An 18,177-nucleotide genomic window follows, 5' to 3' on the forward strand; every position below is an offset into this window, starting at 1 on the left:
GTTGTTTTCGATTCCGAGTTGGAGTATAGGAGTTTGCATCCGAACCCAATGGCGGAAAAAACAATCTGAGGATGGAGAAGATGCCCATGCACACTGTAGTCCAGGGGAGGAGTCACCTATCCCGTGATACTTCGAAGACTCTTCCAAGACAACAAAATGCAATCAACCGGACCCAACACTAGGCGGCGATCTATGCACAGATATGAATTCAGCAGCCCACATGCCTCAAACATATATGTTAATAGCTCTTTGCTGAGAGAGTGCCTCCCCCAGTGATCCAGAACAACTAGTACAGCACTACCATACAAGTGTTGTTAGTGGAAGGAGCCGACCAGTGACAAGGTTAATAATAAAAAGGTGGCCGGCTAGGGAGGAGTTTGTGGTTGGCTTTGCAAGTGAAACTCAAAGCGATAGGCAAAGGAAAGCAAATAAGATCCATAACGAGCTACAACAAACATTTGCAATGTAATAGGTCTCGACTTGCAAGAGTTTGAGCTAATTGTAAATGACAATGCCTTTTATTTATTGGTTTGTAAAAACCAACACATATATAAAAAAGGCATTGTTATTTAAAATGCCATTAGCTCAAACTCTCGTAAATGCGAGACCTATTGCATTACAAATGCTTGTTTTGTATGCAGTTGAGTGGTGATATTTACATAGCGCTGTTACCTATGCTTCGCAGCACTGAATAACCAGAAAATAGGAAATAGGTTATGAAGGAGGGGAGACAATAGTAATATGCTGGCTGAACTAAAAAAAAAAGTAACATTTTGGAAATAGCAAGCACTCATAGGGAATGCAAGATTAAGTAAAGCATGTGAAATGTAAACAGGAACCAGATAGTTCAACGCTTTTACAGGTATTATTCATCATGAAATGCGCAAGTTTTGTAGGTTTGGCTGTCAAGTTTGAATCCTGTACGCATTGCTGAAAGGGAAACTAAAAGCCCAGAATAGAAAATGCTGAGGTGCAAGTCCAGGGCTGGCATAAAAGCCATTTTCACAATCTTCCATAACAGTTGTCAGTAACTGTGTGCGCGTATTACTCGTTCAGTAGCATTACAACTTTCAGAGTCCAGCGAGAAACTCTGAGACACAGACCAGGTCTATGTACCTGTCAGGGGCTGCTGGTACAAAAGGGGGGTGGGGGAGGGGTGAATTGGATGTCTTTGTTTTGTGCTGAGCACACGTGTTAGTTCAGAACTGAAAGCAGTGTCAGGAGGAAGAGCCCTGGTGGTTTCACTTTCAGACTTCGCCGATCTTCGGGAACAAAGCCCGGGTGATGTAACCAAGGAGGGAGAAAACGAAGTGTTAAGTTCCATCGAGGGTAGAGGCGAGATAAAATCAGGGGACGATTGGGAGTCCACAGGAAATCTGAACCCCGGCAAGAACAGGAAGGAGAAGCTCAGGAGACGGACAGTTAAGGAGAAGATCGAACACTGTCAGCCAGACTGCTCCATTGTATCAATCGTCTTGTGATTGCAGTGTATTGGAAGGCACTTACCCCGCGTCACATGAATCTCGAGCTGCCTCAGCTACGTCCCCACCAGACCCTTTCATGCCTCACCAGCACCTTCAGGCCTCACTTACCTCACCAGACCTAAAGTTCCAAGAGGCACTGGGGGCGGAGCTTGCCGGCGACCAAGATGGCTGCTTGATCCCACAGCTCCGCCACAGCTGTGTTAATATCCTGATTTATCCTGTGCCAAAGTGAGTGAGCAGAGCCCTCTCGTCCCTCCCTGGACGCTAGGAGTGTGGGAGTGTTCGCGGTCCCGGCCCGACTGCGGTGGTTATCCCTGGAGGAGGGAGGCGAAACCGGACCGGACGGCGCGACGCTGGGCCTCAAAGCACCGCTCAGGAGTGGTGAGGGATCCGACGTGCGTCACGCTACGTGCGGCCTGTGAAAGCGAGGAGGGGTTGGCCTGCCCAGCGGGTGCTACGCCGCGACTACCGCAACGCCCCCGCCGCATCATACTCTGGTAGGAGAGCGTGCGAACCATATTCGTACTGCACAGTGGGGACTGGCTACTGCCGGAGATTGCTGAAGGCCGCGCCGAGGCTAATAGCGGACCTGGTCCACACGCCGCCACTGACTCCGGCCATGCGCCCGACTCATCCGATAGTGCGCAGTCTTTGGGGTACAGACGCTGCACCTCGGGGGCACCGCTAGTGCTGCGGAGAGGACACTGAGTGAGTAGATATCCCCGCCAGGCCTTGCTGTCACAACTTTGCTGTACGAGACCCTGCCCTTGAATCAGAGGCCCGCCTGGGGTGCATTGGGAGCCGCCATTCTCTGCGAGGGCTGGGGTATCAAGTAAGGGCTTCGATCAGAGCCGGATACCGACAGCGTTGGAAGGAGGCCCTGAAACTCCTGCGGGGAGCGCAGTCCCCCCCCCCCCAAAAAAAAAAAGAAGAAAAAGAAGAAATCCTCCCAGCAATAGCCGGACCTAAAAGAACCACAGGTCTAGCGACACAAATGGAGCCCTGGGCTGCCTTGAGCCACACTGACAAGGCAAGTGCAAGGGGGCAGAGAGACGGGAGGCTGAACAGGAGCGCCAAGGCCTACACGGACGGCACCTCTCCGCTGGCGAGGCGCGGCAGCCGGAAGCATTGGGAAGGGCTGCCCTACAGACTTGAACATATTAGGGCCTTGTACTGGGTTTGCGTACTGGGCCTGTGAGCACGCGCCTCGAGTGGCAGCTGGTGCGCGACCAAGTTGAACAACGTGGATTGCGACCCCAGGCCTCACCGCGATACCGCAAACGCAGCACAGTGACCGGAGACCCTTGCATGATGGGTAAGGGTGATAAAACGCAGAGTAAACTCCCCTTCTCACAGAGACGATTGCAGCACAGTGAATCGCCGGTAGCGGACAAAGAGCTGGTCCGACGGGATGAAGAGCAGGAGCCGGGCACGGACATCAAAGCCCTCCTGTTAACAATAGAGAAGGGAGTGCAGACGAGCATATCATCACTGGGCACAAAAATAGATGCATTGACTTATAGAATGGACCGGATGGGGGAGCGCTTGGATAAGCCATTTCACTGTTTCCGGATTTCACCACCAAGGTACAGGAAGCACGGAAGCCGTTTGTGCCCTACAAAAAGCGGCTTAGAGAGATGGGTCTAGACTACGCGATGCTCTACCCTGCGAAACTCAGGGTCAATCGGCAGGGACACTCGCACATCTTCACGGACACACAAGCATTGCAGAAAGCGTTGAAGAACTGGGCGAGGGACAGGACCAACAGAACTGATGACAATTACAAGGAGGGCGAGACCAACAGCCGCCTGGACGACCAAGAATAACGACAGCGTAATGAGAGGCGAGGGAGCCCACTGCTGCAGAAGCCACTCATGTCGTGAAGGGCTTCCCCTATTGCCCCCACAGAGACATACCACCCTCACCGGTGGGGAGGACTCGGACCTCGGCACATGGGAGGGAAATTGTGCTAAACATTGAGGGGAGGGGGGTTTCTTCAGTGGACGCCCACCGCTTGTGACAGGACTATGGGGGGGAGAGAGGGCGAGGATCAATGCTGGACAGTCTTTGGTTATACACACATCACTTAGGTGCACGACATATGGCACGGCGGGGTTGGGGGAGGATCGGCCTGAGAGAGGTGACACGCATCGTTAGTCCATACAACCTAGCAGGCGACCTCGGCCCGAGCGCGTATCGCACCACGGGGTACTTCATGACCCTATTGAAAGTTTTAGGGAATGGGAGGCGGGGGGGGAGGGGTTCGGCCAGGCCAGGTTGGGGGAGGTCTGCTGTGGGAGGGGGGCTGGTGTGGGTTCGGGAGTTGATGCTGTAAGGGGGGAGACTATGAGAGAAAGATTGTTTATTCTGCCTGTTTGTTCTGCCTACGATAGTCCTGATTTGTCTGCTGACATTTGCCGAACTGCATTGCCGATGTGATGGCTGGTACGAATAGTGTAGCTGTGGAGGGGGAAGCGGGGATGCTCAGGGCTTTAACATGGAATGTGAGAGGTCTAAATGATCATCGTAAACTCAGAAAGGTATAAAATTACTTGCAGCGACAGAATGTGGACTTGGCGCTCATACAGGAATCTCACCTCCCACTCACAAGTAAAATGCTTCTTGGTAGAGGTCTGGCGGGAAACATCACAATAGCAGGATTAAAAAAAAAATTCTAGGGGAGTATTGACATGGGTGAACCCTAGATCGAAAATGACTTTAACCTTACTGGGAGCGGACCCGGAAGGCCGCTGTGAGAAGTTGGCCTGATATACGATGCTCACTAATTCTAGTGATCACCTTGTATCAGTCCAAACAACCCTTATGGTGATTGGTTGTAAGTCAACCTTATAGACCAGCTATCCTAATGGTAGCATGGACCAAGCAGTCTTAGGCTAAACTCTTTTGGCATGTGAAGACAGCTGTTTTACCACAATATAACCCCTTGAATACCAGATGAAAGGACACCACACAGGTTGTTATGAAAATAAACAGTATATTTATTAATAACAACACCTCTGAATTCTTTATGAGGTCAGAGGGCTAAGCACATGACAATCTCTTACGAAAAATACTACAAGTCGCACAAAATTACAATGGTGCCCTAGGGGCACGACAAACCATATACTAAGTAAGTGGAATGTGAAAGTCGATAAGAGGAATGGAGCTGTCCAGAGGCTGTAGGATCGATGGGACCACGCTATACTAACTTCAGGTAAGTAATAGGAGGCCCACGGAACGCGTGTGCAGCGTGTGAACTCACACGCGAGATGCGTAACAACGTCTATGGACAGTACAGTTCAAGTTAAAGGTGAGTACGGACAATCCTGACTAGGTAGGACTAAAACGACTGTGGAACTCGACACTAGGACAGTTAAACCACCCTTGAGCACCGAAATGCTCTTGTTACCTCACCCACGGGCCACGGGTGCATAGGGTTCAAAGTGCGTCGGGTTCTCGCGTTGAAGTCAATGGAGCCTGAAAGAAAAGATGCTGCAGGCGACCAGGAGGAAGATGTCCGGTGCAATCCAAGGGTGGATTGTTGAAGAAGGACACCTGAAAGCAGAGGGGACAATGTTCACAGTCACTAGCCAGTGACTGGAGTGGAACCAGGAAGGAACCAGATGTCAACGTCGCGATCAGGTGAAGAGTGGGCGCTTGACTCTGCAGCCACGTGGACCAGGAGGTGTCTTCGACGACCAGGATGGAGGCACGAGCTGACCCACGCAGGCTCTCGCTGTCGGCGGTGTTGGATCCGGGATTGGAGGCAACAGGCCTTGGCAAAGGCAACCCACGCGGTGAGTGAAGAAAGCGTCTGGTGCGGACTAGGAGAGTCCGGGGTGCCCCTCTTTTGGAAGGGAGCAAGGGCCAGTCTGGAGCAACCAGACCAGCAGTGAAGATTTCAAAGTTTGTCGTCTAGGAGGCCACTAGCCAGCCGGCAAGTGACCAGACAACGCGTCGAGCAGGAACCAAGCAGAAGGGCCCCACGCAGATCTCGTGGATGCTGGAGGGCTGATCTTCGGTGCAGGGGCTGCTCGGGGCTGGGGCTTCTCAGTCCCCAAAGCACTTGGTCAAGTTTACCTCGGGAGTCGTGCTGGAAGCGAAGTGCAAGTTCGTTCAAGATGGCCGGTCCCACGTGTCTCGTCGCACCCACGGGTCTCAGCTTTGCTGCAAATGTAGGTAGAGGTCGGAGAGGTCTGGGAATCCGGGTCTCGTCGGGCTCTGAAGTCTGGATCCTCGAGGGAAGAAGACAAAGTGAAGCCGCTGGACGCTTGATGGTGCCTGCAGTTGCAGGGTGGACACTCCTTGCCCACAAGGGAGATTCTTCAGTCTTCTGTGCAGCAGAACGTCGAAGGCCAGAGTTTCTTCTTGTAGAATAGTTCAGGATAATCTAAATTTGGAATGGGACCAGCTCCTACCTTTATTCTCCTAAAGGGGGCTGCACTACTGACTAGGTCCCTCCCCTGGGTGGGACCAGGAAGGGGGGTGGTTACACCCCCTATCCTTTGTCCGGTTTCCCGCCAGAGCTGGGGCTGGGATGCCCCAGCAACTGGTTTGAACCGGTGTATGCACAGGGCACCTTGTGTGCCCCAGGCATGTCTCATTCCTTTCAGGCCTCCCTACCTCAATACACAAAATCCTGTCTGGGGTGGTGCTAGCACCTCCCAAGGCAGGAAATCCTTTGTCCAAGCCATCCTCGCTGGAAGGACTCCCAGCAGCAGGAGGTCAGACTTGTGTCTGTGGTGGCAGCATCCATTTTGTGATGCTGAGGCTCGAGTTAACTGTAACCGGGGTTCACAGTTACATACATGTCGTGTCCCTCTAGAAGGGTGGAATGCTACCCCGTCGCCAGAATTGGCGAGGGGGTAGTATTCCAAATCGTATGACACCTTACTCGACATGTTTTGATAATGTTATACCAGAGTTAGCATTTAACCGCGAGGTTGATAATGCACTTAAGAGTATATGGTATAGCGTTGTCATGGAACAGCTATTAGGACTTGGTTCCGCAAGCTGCAAACGGGCTCAGCTCATGCCAGAGCACCATCTCACATAATTCCAAGCACTCTGCCTTCAGGATTGATAAGGCCTGCCATAGGAGTGACTGATAGGAATATATGTGTCCATTTTAGGGTTAGATATAGGTATACTATATCTACAGCAAAGGGTGTTTACACCACCTTGCCCCAGCTGTCATGCAGCCAGTTGTGTCAGATTTAGATGGCCAGCCAGAGGTGGCATAATACATGCTTCAGCCCCTGGTAGGCCCTGGGTACACCTATGCCCTGTGTACAGGGACTGATAAGGTGGCCCAGTACCAATTGGTAAATGCACCTAAAGTACATGGATGTCAATTTAGAGAGAGAACAGCTAGGCTGTGGGTCTGATTAGCAGGCCCACAGCCAGGGAAAGTCGTAAACCAGTGAAGCAAAAAGCAAAAATCTGGGGTGACCATAGGATTGCAGACCCCACTCTCCTACAGCCGCTACTTAATATCAAGATGTGTGGGAAAGGAGTATGACCTCATTGTGGTTAACGTGTATGGACCGAACTATAACTCCCCAGAGTTTTATGACACCCTTGCTCAGCACTGCAGAGAACATGCCACGGTGCAAATGCTCTGGGGGGGTGACTTAAATCTGGGACTGGATCCGGAGTTAGACAGGTCAGCGAGCCCGACACGTAGACCCTCTGCAGCTGCATTGAAAATACAGACGGAGTTGTTGACACTAGACTTAGTGGACGTGTGGAGACGTAGGCACACAACGAGAGGCGGATACACACATTATTCGGCCTACTACGATATAGACACTAGAATGGACTACTGGCTGGCATCCTCCTCGATTATGAGGCACATCAAGACCTGCGCGATACTACCTCGTACTCTCTCAGATCAGTCACCGCTTCTTAAGGTATTGGTGACCCCAGCGAAAAAGATTCCGCCTTTCACGTGGCGCTTTCCCCCATACTCCTTACTAGATGAACACTTCAGAGGTGAGTTAGCAGAAGAGATTGACAACTTCTTTGAAACTAACGTAGGGTCGGTCGATAGCTTCCAAACAGTTTGGGAAGCGTTTAAAGTGTACATTCGTGGAATAGCCATGTCCAAACACTCGAGTGTCCTCAAGTCTATACGGCAGAGGCGGCAGCACTTGGAGAAGCAACTTGCCGAGCTAGAACGGAAACAGCAGGGTGACCAAGATTCTAACGTGTCAGAGGAAATTAAACACCTCATTACAGAATATAACGAAGAATCAGATAGGGAAGTGCAACACATGGGGAAATACGTGATCGCCCGGACGTACGGTGAGGGGGAGCACCCCGGCTCTCTACTAGCTAGACTACTGAAAAACAACAGACACCCACAGGTTATACCAGAACTGGAGACGACGTCCGGTGACACACTCACGGAAGAAACTGAGATAATAGACGAATTTAAGAAATATTACTCAGAGCTCTACGCAACTAGATCGGACCATGTTGAGGAGGAAATAGACGACTATCTGAGCTATATCTGGATGCCGTCCCTAACTAACACGGACCGGGAATTCCTGATGCTGCCCATACACAAGGACGAGATATCGGAGGCACTGGCGGGAATGCGCTCAGACAGTGCCCCTGGAGCGGATGGACTCACTGTGGGCTTCTACAAAGCTTTTAAGGATAAACTAATCCCACACTTGTCCACACTGTTTGATGACATCTGTGTTGAGGGCAGTATGCCACGCTGTATGAGGGAAGCGTTGCTTGTGACCATTCTAAAACCAGGTAAACGCCCGAATGCATGTGCTCCTACAGGCCGCTGTCCTTAATGAATGTCGATACAAAACTGTACGCCAAAGTCCTGGCGACTCGCTTAGCATTATTGGCCCCAGAGTTGGTAGCGCCGGAGCAAGCGGGATTTATCCCAAACAGGAACCTCACTTATAATATCCGCACCGTGTTGGGAACTATGCAGCATGTCCGTCAAGATACGAAGGCCATAGCCATCTTCCTTGACATGGAGCAGGCCTTCGACTCAGTAGAGTGGCCATTTCTGTTGCGGGTCCTCCGAAAGCTGGGACTTGGCGAGCCGTTCTTGCAAATGGTAGGAGCGCTATATCACCAACCCACGGCTAGACTCCGGATAGGCGACCGGGTCTCGGACCCATTCGAGATTAGTCGTGGTACTAGACAGGGCTGCGCGCTCTCGCCGCTCCTCTACGCGCTGGTGGCCGAATCGCTGGCGTGCGCTTCAGGGAGTATCACTGTAACGAAGGTATAAACTTCCCAACGTACAAAATTGTCACCTCGACATACGCGGATGACACACTACTGTATGTCCGTGACCCAGAGGCGAACCTATCTTCGGTACTGAGGGAAGTGGTCCGCTTTGGTGCGCTGTCCGGTCTTCGCGTAAATTGGTCTAAATCCGTAGCGTTCCCGTTGACCCCAGCGACGATACGTTTTGACATGGAATATCCATTGCAATGGACGACAGAACTGGTTAGATATCTTGGAGTTATGATCCACTCTGACCCAGAGATTCTTATGAGTGAAAACTATGGTGTTGCATACAGCAAGCTCGCAGATGACGTGGAGACATGGTGTAAACTTCCTCTGTCACTGATGGGAGGTATAGCCATTATGAAAATGGTCGTACTACCCAGGTTCTTATTTCTCTTCGACAACATACCAATAGTTCTCTCGAAAGCCTTCTTCAAAAACCTGACGCAGCTACTGATCAGACTCGTTTGGGGAGGTAAACAGCCAAGGATGAAATGGACAATTCTTACGCTCCCGTATGAGCTGGGAGGGCTAAGCGCCCCAGATATGGAACGGTACTACTGAGTGGCGTAGGCCTCCCACTTACACACGTGGATTCACGGAAACATCAACATTCCACACGTGCGCTTAGAGAGACTTTTTGCAGACCCTATTCCGCTACCGGCCACGGTATTCAAACCGGTGGACCGTAGAGTTGGCATGCTGGACTCGATCGCGACCACTAACCATGCATGGCACGCGCTTCTGCAGATGCAGGACGGCGTGTTAGTATACTCCCCTCTGATGCTGATTGAATGGGCTTTATGGATTGCTCCAGTGGCGGAGAAGGGAGTGGTCAGTGCGCTACGCAAGATTGGCATAAACACGACGGGAGACTTATTCTTAAATGGCACGGTGAAAACGTGGGAACAGACTGTGCCAGTACCCGGCGAGGCCCCACTCTTACTTCGCATCCAATATCACAGAATACGCAGTGCGTTATTAGAACTCTTGGGCCCGGACCTGGCGGAGCCGCCGGAGGTACCGGAACTTACTTATGTTATCAAGACCACCTCCCCCAATAAATTAGTCACCAACTTATATAGAATGGGCAGTACCCACAGGGAGCAACAATTATCGAAAGCAAGAACGGCATGGCAGAGCGACCTGCAGGTTACAATAGACGATGGCATGTGGAAATACTGCTGTACGAGCACCAGGAAACTGTCCCTCAATGGACGGCACAGACTAATTCATTTTAAGTATTTCCAACGAGTGTATTACACTCCGGAGAGACTGCACAGATACGGCCTTAGACAAACGGCAGAATGTGAACGATGCCATGCACCGATAGCGGATATATGAACCTGGCGTGGTGGTGCCCAGGCATTCGTAAGTTCTGGGATGCAGTGTTCACTGAAATGAGCACTCCTGGGTCACTCCAGGGGACTACCGGTGGCGCTGAGAAGACTAGCTCATATGGGCATGCTGATGGCTAGGCGAGTGGTTGCAATATGCTGGATGAGAGGGCCGCTGCCTACTACGAAAAGATGGGCACACGACATGCTGTACAGTTGCACTCAGTCAGAATGCTACAGCGAGCTCCTCCCCCCCACTAGTCGCCCCAAGAATTTCTGGGGCCTGTACCTGGCCCATTTGAGAGCCAAGAGCGCGGAGTTGGATAAACAGGCAGACGAATTTGATGGACAAGTTCTCAATGAGGAGGATGACGCAGTAGGTTAACGAGGCCAGACACATAGACCTGACACCATTTGAAAGTAGGGGGCGGTCCCTGACTCAGGGGTAGCGTAGAGATGCTTGTCAGAAGGGGATGTACCTTGGCGAATTGTGGGGTGTAGATAATCGCATCCCTACAGTGCAGGAATATGGACCAGCAGTAGTTCAACTTCACACGAAATAGGCAACGCACTACACGTAGCAACGGTACACCTTAGTTGGGCGGGACACATGGCAGAGCGTGGGTTAGAGCAACAGCAGAATCAGATTGGGGGAGGGTTGTACGACAGTAAGGGAGGAGGGGAGTTGGGGTTTTGTTTAGATAGTAGTCTCTTCAGGAGCTATAGGTCTACACACACTAGCTGAGTTATCAAGCTCCCTGCATAGTCAGGTGGGGGTAATATTGCTTCACCCAACCCAGGGCAGACAGGGTGTAATAGAGATGCCAGACACATCCGCCTAGGCATGCTTGACCTTTGCTGAAAGCGCCGCCGGACCCCCGGGTTGTCGGCTAATTGGCTGTGTACACTAAGATTGGAAGTGCAGCCTTGCTGCTAAAGGTTCGCTGCCGGCCCCCGGGTTGTAGGCTGCAAGCTGTGTATGACATTGTGAAGGATAATAAAGGTTTTTTTTCTCAAAAAAAAGAAAGTTCCAAGAGGCCCTGGAACTGGCGAACCCGGCACTATTAAAACAAGCAAATGTCTGGAAAACCAACAGGAGAGCCCTTATAGCAACATACATGGGGCGCCGTGGGAGCACAGAGAAACCGGGATTTAAAGCGATGTGCGATCTTGGGCAAATTACACCATATCCCCTGTCCGTCAGGTCTCACATCTGTAAAACAAGCCAAAGATTTGTTATAGTGGAAATTGCCGCTGTGGGTGCCGATGAAGCATGCATGGCGTCGACCTGCCCGGGGCCGTTCTGTGTCTTCTGAACATGGAGACGGCAGAACTGTTGATAAAATAAAGTTGCTGCATTTCATGTAACTGGGACAAACCAACCTTAGTTGGGCGAGCCGCGCATTTTGTAAACGTCACGCATGGCCTCCATCGGTAACAAAAAAAATGAAGCGCTGGAGAGGGGCGAGCATGTATTTTGCATAAAGGTGAGCAACGCCATTGGCTGGCTTTGCGGATTAAAAGAAATGCGCAATGCCACTAGAGCGTGCCACTGTAAAAAAAACAAGCAAACAAACCAGTGGTGCGCGTGCACCACAGAGGAGCAGGGCAAGGAATCGAAAGTAGTGGTGCGCGCGCACCACAGAGGAGCGGGGGCGAGGGAGCGCGGCAGCGAGGCGAACGTGCGCTGCTGCGAGTGCTAGACACGGACGGGAATGGGCGATGCAAGAAGGAACATGCGCCCGCTTTTACCCAATTGCGTGCCTTTTTTTTTTTTTAAAACATGCTAAAGCCAATGCCTGCTGCCGTAAGCAAAACCACACGCACGAGCGTGTGGTCAGCTTTCAGCACCCCATACAAGAGCTCTTGCGCTGCGCCAGCGCTGCGCACTGCAACGCTAGGCGCAAGACCTAAAAAAAGGTGAGAGAACACAAAAAGTTGGGAGATATAAAAACACACGTTTGACCGTTTAAAGGGCACCAAAAAAACAGCAAGAAATAATGTACTGGTAACATTCGTCACAGGATGATGTTCTATTCCAACTAGCTTGGAGATTTCAAGGAAAAGGGTGTTTTTTCCCCAGTGGATTTCCAAGTAAACAACGAGGATTTCTTTACGTTTTAGGTAGTCCTGTTCTGTAAGGCCGCTGTGTCATGATCCGGTACTTGTTTTAGAAGGGTCTGGCTGGCAGCTGGAATAGCAGCTTTGCCTGGTAAAACTGGGTGAAGGGAAGCATTAGTGCACACACTGCAGTGGAGTGCTGCGTCCTAGGCAGGCCAGGGAAAGACACAGTGGCTCCGTGAGAGGCAAAAACAGAAGAAAGACAGTCAAATGCATTGCTTCATTCTTATATGTGTCACTCCTCTCAATCAACCCCATACAACAGAAAACAGTGACCCATACTGAGATGCCAATATGAGAAGATGTGGCGTTATAGCCAGAGTTGCTGACTTTGGAACTAACTAGGTTTAAGTCTCAGCTTTGGCTCTACATCCTGTGATTCTTAGCAAAGTGCCTAATCCCCAGTGTCTAGCAAACAAACAAAAAAAAAAAAAACACACAAATGTAACATTGTGCAATATAGTATCCTAATGCCTAAATAAAATACAAAACAAAAAACATCATGAATGTAACGTAACTGGTACTTTTGTAAAGCGCTCAAGTTTGTGCTATATAACACTGCAACACAAAGTGTGTATATATATATATACATATATATATATATATATATATATATATATATATATATATATATATATATATATATATATATATATATATATATATATATATGTAAAAAACTCCTCTCCTCCTCGAGAGAAAATGAGCCGCACACAAGACTTCTTTTTTGCCGATTTTAATAATAATTTGGAACAGCATCTGGCATTTTCCTGACGCGTTTCGTTCTTCCTAGAACTTTCTCAAAGGTAAGCCATTGCACCTCGGACATGCCGTTTGGTTCCTACAGTTCGATGTTTCATTTAAATTCACTTCCTCCAATGGTATTTTCGTGTCAGGATCACTTCCTGTGGTGAATTGCATTATGGAGCCTGTAGTACCCAAGGATGTCTTGCATTTACATCCCTCCAGTGGGTGGTGTCTTTTGCTGCTGTTCCTGGAGTAAAGTCACTTTTGTTAATTACAGGCTGAAGTTCCCCGGTGTCAGCTCACTTTGAAAGCTGACTGTGGGGTCCAATACCAAGGCAGGTCCTTGGCGGCACCGCATCCTCCTCATCGTTTGCACGACTCAAACTGGTGGGCTCTGGGTCGGGGGATGATGGCGCTCTTCTGGTGGTGCGTTGCTCTTCGGCGGAGCCAGCCGATTCAAATGTAAAAAACTCCTCTCCTCCTCGAGAGAAAATGAGCCGCACACAAGACTTCTTTTTTGCCGATTTTAATAATAATTTGGAACAGCATCTGGCATTTTCCTGACGCGTTTCGTTCTTCCTAGAACTTTCTCAAAGGTAAGCCATTGCACCTCGGACATGCCGTTTGGTTCCTACAGTTCGATGTTTCATTTAAATTCACTTCCTCCAAAGGTATTTTCGTGTCAGGATCACTATATATCGCACCCCTCCTCCCAAGGAAGAAGAATCTTGGAGACCTTTATTTTCTGGGGTAGAACCATGGCAAATGCATTTCGGCTTCTCTCATAAGCCTTCTTCAGTGCCGGAAGTGTTTACAGGCAGCTAGCGTCTATTACGGATTTAAATATCCCGCCCTGACCTGTTTCTGGTGGTTGGCCCCGCCCCCCAGGTGAGTGTGTCTGCGGCTTGATGTAGCAAGCCTGCAAATCCCAGAATGCAATGTTCAGGCTTAGGATTAGGATGTTGTCGTTAGGGAGGATTGGCACCACAAATTACAAACCCTCCTTGATCGTTCTTGGCCCCTGAAAGTCAAAGTTTCCTTGGGTCCCCTGGACCACATCACCCCCAATCCAGCGGGATCCTTTAAGGCGGGGGCTCGGTAGAAGTCTGCCTCGCGTGACGTGCAGCATAGTGGCGGCAACACCGCCCGTAGTTTCTCCCAGGATCAGGGGGGGCCACGGAAATCCAGTACCCTGGAAACAACAGCAATCCGCCGAGACGGTGAGATTATATATATATATACATATATATATATTACACACACACACACAAGTGGGTAGGTGGGAGGGGAATGAAGCACATGGGGGAGTAGGAGAGGGGAAAATAAATAGTACCTCAATCACAGTGCGAGCAGTGGACGGCCACTAATTAAGTGGAATCAATCTGTGCTTGGTCAGTGCTCCAGGAAGGAAACGGAAGTGACGGTTTCGTTTATGCTAGCCAATAAAGGGGCACCAAAGAAGAGTGACAAAGAAGCCCATGAATGGTAAGCAATGGGCGGGCTGCAATCCCCTTGCTATACACAATAGTCTTGCAAGTGAGAGAGCATGCGCAAGTAGCGCATGCCATGTCGCAGGTTCAACCTTAAAAAATAGTCGTCTCCTCAAAACAGCATTTAAGTTCTATCGAACTACTGACAGCATTCAACAAATTGACAATATTTCTAACCCCAAACAACAGTCTGCAGTGCCTATCCTTAGGCAGAAGATAGCTATACAGATTTGTATTTTTATCTGGCCCCAATCAAAAGCGTTTGCAGGAGCTACCTTCACCCTCCCTTGGCATTTTACAAGGGCTTCAAAGGCAAACCCTGCTTCCAGCAAAGGGAGCCACCCCCAGGACCATGTGACAATGCAAGTTTACACCAATTCTTCCCAGAAGCTCTATTTAGAAGCTTTGGGTATCACTGTAAGAGTTCCACAACACGACAGAGCATACTAAATGGAAAATACAAGTATGAGAGAGAGTAAAGTCATAGTGATGCTTACCTGAAGACAAAATTCCAATTCCTTACCTTACGACATGATGCTGTGGCTAGTCTGACGGGTTTCAATGCCGATATCTCCTTGGAATCCTAGAAAGAACACATCCTGTTACATGATAAATATACATTTAAATGCACTTACTCTCTTTGCACCTCATCATTCACAATGGGTTTAAGGGGTGGGATTCATGAAGGTAGACACTGACATGCAGGTGTACAATCCCACTTCAAGTACTGGAAGGTGATGCATGAAAAGGGCTTTACTTTTCTATGACTTTCGAAAGGTGTCACTTGTATTTATTATGTTACCATTCTCACTTTTAACACTTTAATTTTTGGTTTATTCAATAGAGTCTCCAATTATTCAACAGTCAAAGAATGATTCAGATTGAACTGAAAATAAGTTTGAAAATGGTGATAATTAAGTGCAAAACACTGTACGGAATAGGCAGACATGAAGGCAAAAGTTGGATAACTTGGGATTGTACAATATTTTAAATCTAAGAATAAATACTGAACTTGTAAAGCAGCTGTTGGGTTATACAGTACCTGCTTGCAGGCATGATAAAGAGGACAGTCAAAAATGACAACGCGGCTGTCACGTGTAGCACGCACTCCTTTTGATTGCGTTAAAATCATGAATTGGTTATTCAAGATGTAAAGAGAAACTTTGCACTTAAACTGTGAACATGTATTTTTAGAAGATTAAAAAAAATGCTTGAAAGAGGTCGAAACTGAGGGAAAAGAGGCTAGGTTGCGATTTTATTTCCCAGGAGACAAGGGAGGATGGATCATTCAGCTGCTGGACAGGAGTTTTTTTCTTTTCAAATGTATGCACTAATGGGCCACAGTTTAGGGGTCTCCAGGACAAATCATAATAAATGGGGTGCTCAAGGGAGTAGCCAGAAAATGTAAATACCCTCCACTTTGAACTAAAGCTCTGATGGCACCAAGCAAGCAAAGCAAGTGAGCCCAACCCTCCAGACAATAGTTCCCTTGGATTTTCTATCCTTTCATACTTTCTCCCTTCCACCCATCTGCTGACGTCCACTATTGCACATTTATATTCTGTCATCCATTCATTCTTTCATCTTACATTCAATCATTCCCCATTCCATCTATCCACTCAACCACCCATCGACTCTGCTATCCATCTGCCTATCATCCAGTTTCCTATCCATCCATCCATCAGCTCTGCCATCCATCTATCGATTCATCCACCCTGCCATCGATTCACATATCAATCCACCTTGGAATCCATTCACTAATGCATCAACTCTGCCATCCATTCACTTGTCCTTTCACCTACTCAACCATTCCTTTACTCTGCCATCCATTCACCTGTCCATAACACCTATGCATCCCTTTACTCTGCCATCCTTTCATATTTCCATTCACCTATACATTCACTCACTCACCCGTTCATCCCTAAACTGCCATACTTTCACTTGTCCATCCACCTATTCACCCATCCCTTTACTGTGCTTGTTCACCTGTCCCACTATTCGCTCATTCATCCATCCCTTTACTCTCCCATCCTTTCACCTATACATCCACTAATTCATCAACCCATCCTTCCTTCCAATATTCCTTACTTGCAAAGGATATCTCCCTGGTTGTGCCTTCAGCCTCTGCCAGAGTCATCACCTGAGGGCGGAGGGATCCTGGGAGTCTCCTAGGCCAACACCTGTCACCTCGCCTCAGGGTGGAGTCCAGCAGATTAGCCCCGCAGAATCAGTCCATCCACCTGCCCCTTCATTAAGAAGGGGGCCAAAAAGGCTCACAGCACTATTTCAATTCAAATGGCCGTAGTGTCCCGGCATTTGACAAACACCTCAAGAGGAGTAAATCAGGTCCGGACTGGCCGTTGCGGGCACCGGGCAATCCCCCGGTGCGCCGCAAGGGTGGGGGCCGGTGTTGGACCCCTGGGGGACGTTTTTGTTACAGGGCCGTAAAATCGGCCCTGTAACAAATTCGGCAGAAAACCGGGCCCGGGAAAGAGCTCGGTACCCCCCCCCCCACCCCACCCCCCCCCCCCCCGCCGAGCACTTTGCCAGGGCCGGTTTTTGTTCCCAATATTGGATTATAAACTGCAAATGTCCTAATTATAACACTACAGTCTTGTCAGTGACCAGCACTGGCAGTCATAAGAAGAATAAATTCAAACTGACCCCTTTCAGGTTTTATATTCATGTTGGATAAGTTACTTACCTTCGGTAACTCCTTTTCTGGTTGATAATCTATCTAACCGCATATTCCTTCCCAAATCAACCTCCGCAGGTGTCAAATAGTATCGGGAAAACTCTTGCAATTGCACCATGTGCTGACAGCTGGTGCCATCAGTCTCGATTGTGCACCATTCCGCCTCCAGGCATAACGATACGCTGCAAACATGTCTTTGTTAATCCTTATTGTAGTTGGGGGACGCCTTAGGATGTTGGAGGTTTCCAATGTTCTAAGTTCTTATCTTAGTTCAATTAGAAAGACTCCTTGATAGTTAAAAAATCCTCCTTTCCTCTTCATTGGGGTCAGGAGCCACTGGTTAGGAAATGTTTTAAAATGATTTCCAATTGATCAGTAGTATCAGCTTGGCATGACGTCCTCCCTCTCCGTTCCTTTTCCTGCACTAAGATAAGAACTTAGAACATTGGAAACCTCCAACATCCTAAGGCGTCCCCCAACTACAATAAGGATTAACAAAGACATATTGGGAATGAGATGGTCCCTATTTTTTAACCTCAAGGAGACCTCGCCGTATACCAAAGTGTGAGAATACACAGGGAAGGAAATAAAATTTTAATTTGGAGACCAACAACTCCGGAGATTGAAAAGATACTGCCAGGAAGGAAATAACTCCTAGCTTAATTCAGATGGGACCCACAAAGTCCATCTAGGAGACAGTCATTTGGAGATGTCATCATGAGTAATGAGAAATCAATGTTATGAACAAAGTCCTGAAGAAGGTGCAAGATTGTGTTTGGCACCGAAACGCCGCGTCGACAGTTTGTTTGTTCTTTTTTAAAATTGATGAAAATGTATGAATTTTTATAATACTGTGTAATGGTGCATGTTTTTAATGGATTTTTTTATGAATATTATGTTTTGATTTGTTTTTGAACTATGGTATACATTGTATAATCAGCAAGCTTTGCTGTTTTTTTAAACAATAATTCTAATAAATTGATGACATTTTAACACTTATGTCCTTTGAATACACTTATGTTGATTATTGTTGTTTT

At 48.7% G+C, this 18,177-nt stretch overlaps 1 protein-coding gene across 10 annotated transcripts in view; it reads right to left on the bottom strand.

Annotated features, from left to right (window-relative positions):
- STAT2 (signal transducer and activator of transcription 2) overlaps positions 1-18,177 on the bottom strand; it is a 1,031,780-nt gene that overhangs the window by 968,292 nt on the left and 45,311 nt on the right. For all 10 annotated transcript variants that reach the window (XM_078689090.1, XM_078689088.1, XM_078689089.1 and 7 more), the window contains exon 2: positions 14,969-15,028. The gene's annotated coding sequence lies outside the window, so the exon portion shown is untranslated. The remainder of the gene's footprint in view (positions 1-14,968; positions 15,029-18,177) is intronic.

The sequence above is a fragment of the Lissotriton helveticus genome, chromosome 1_1, assembly GCF_964261635.1.
Source record: "Lissotriton helveticus chromosome 1_1, aLisHel1.1, whole genome shotgun sequence".
In the NCBI taxonomy this organism is placed as follows: Eukaryota; Metazoa; Chordata; class Amphibia; order Caudata; family Salamandridae; genus Lissotriton; species Lissotriton helveticus.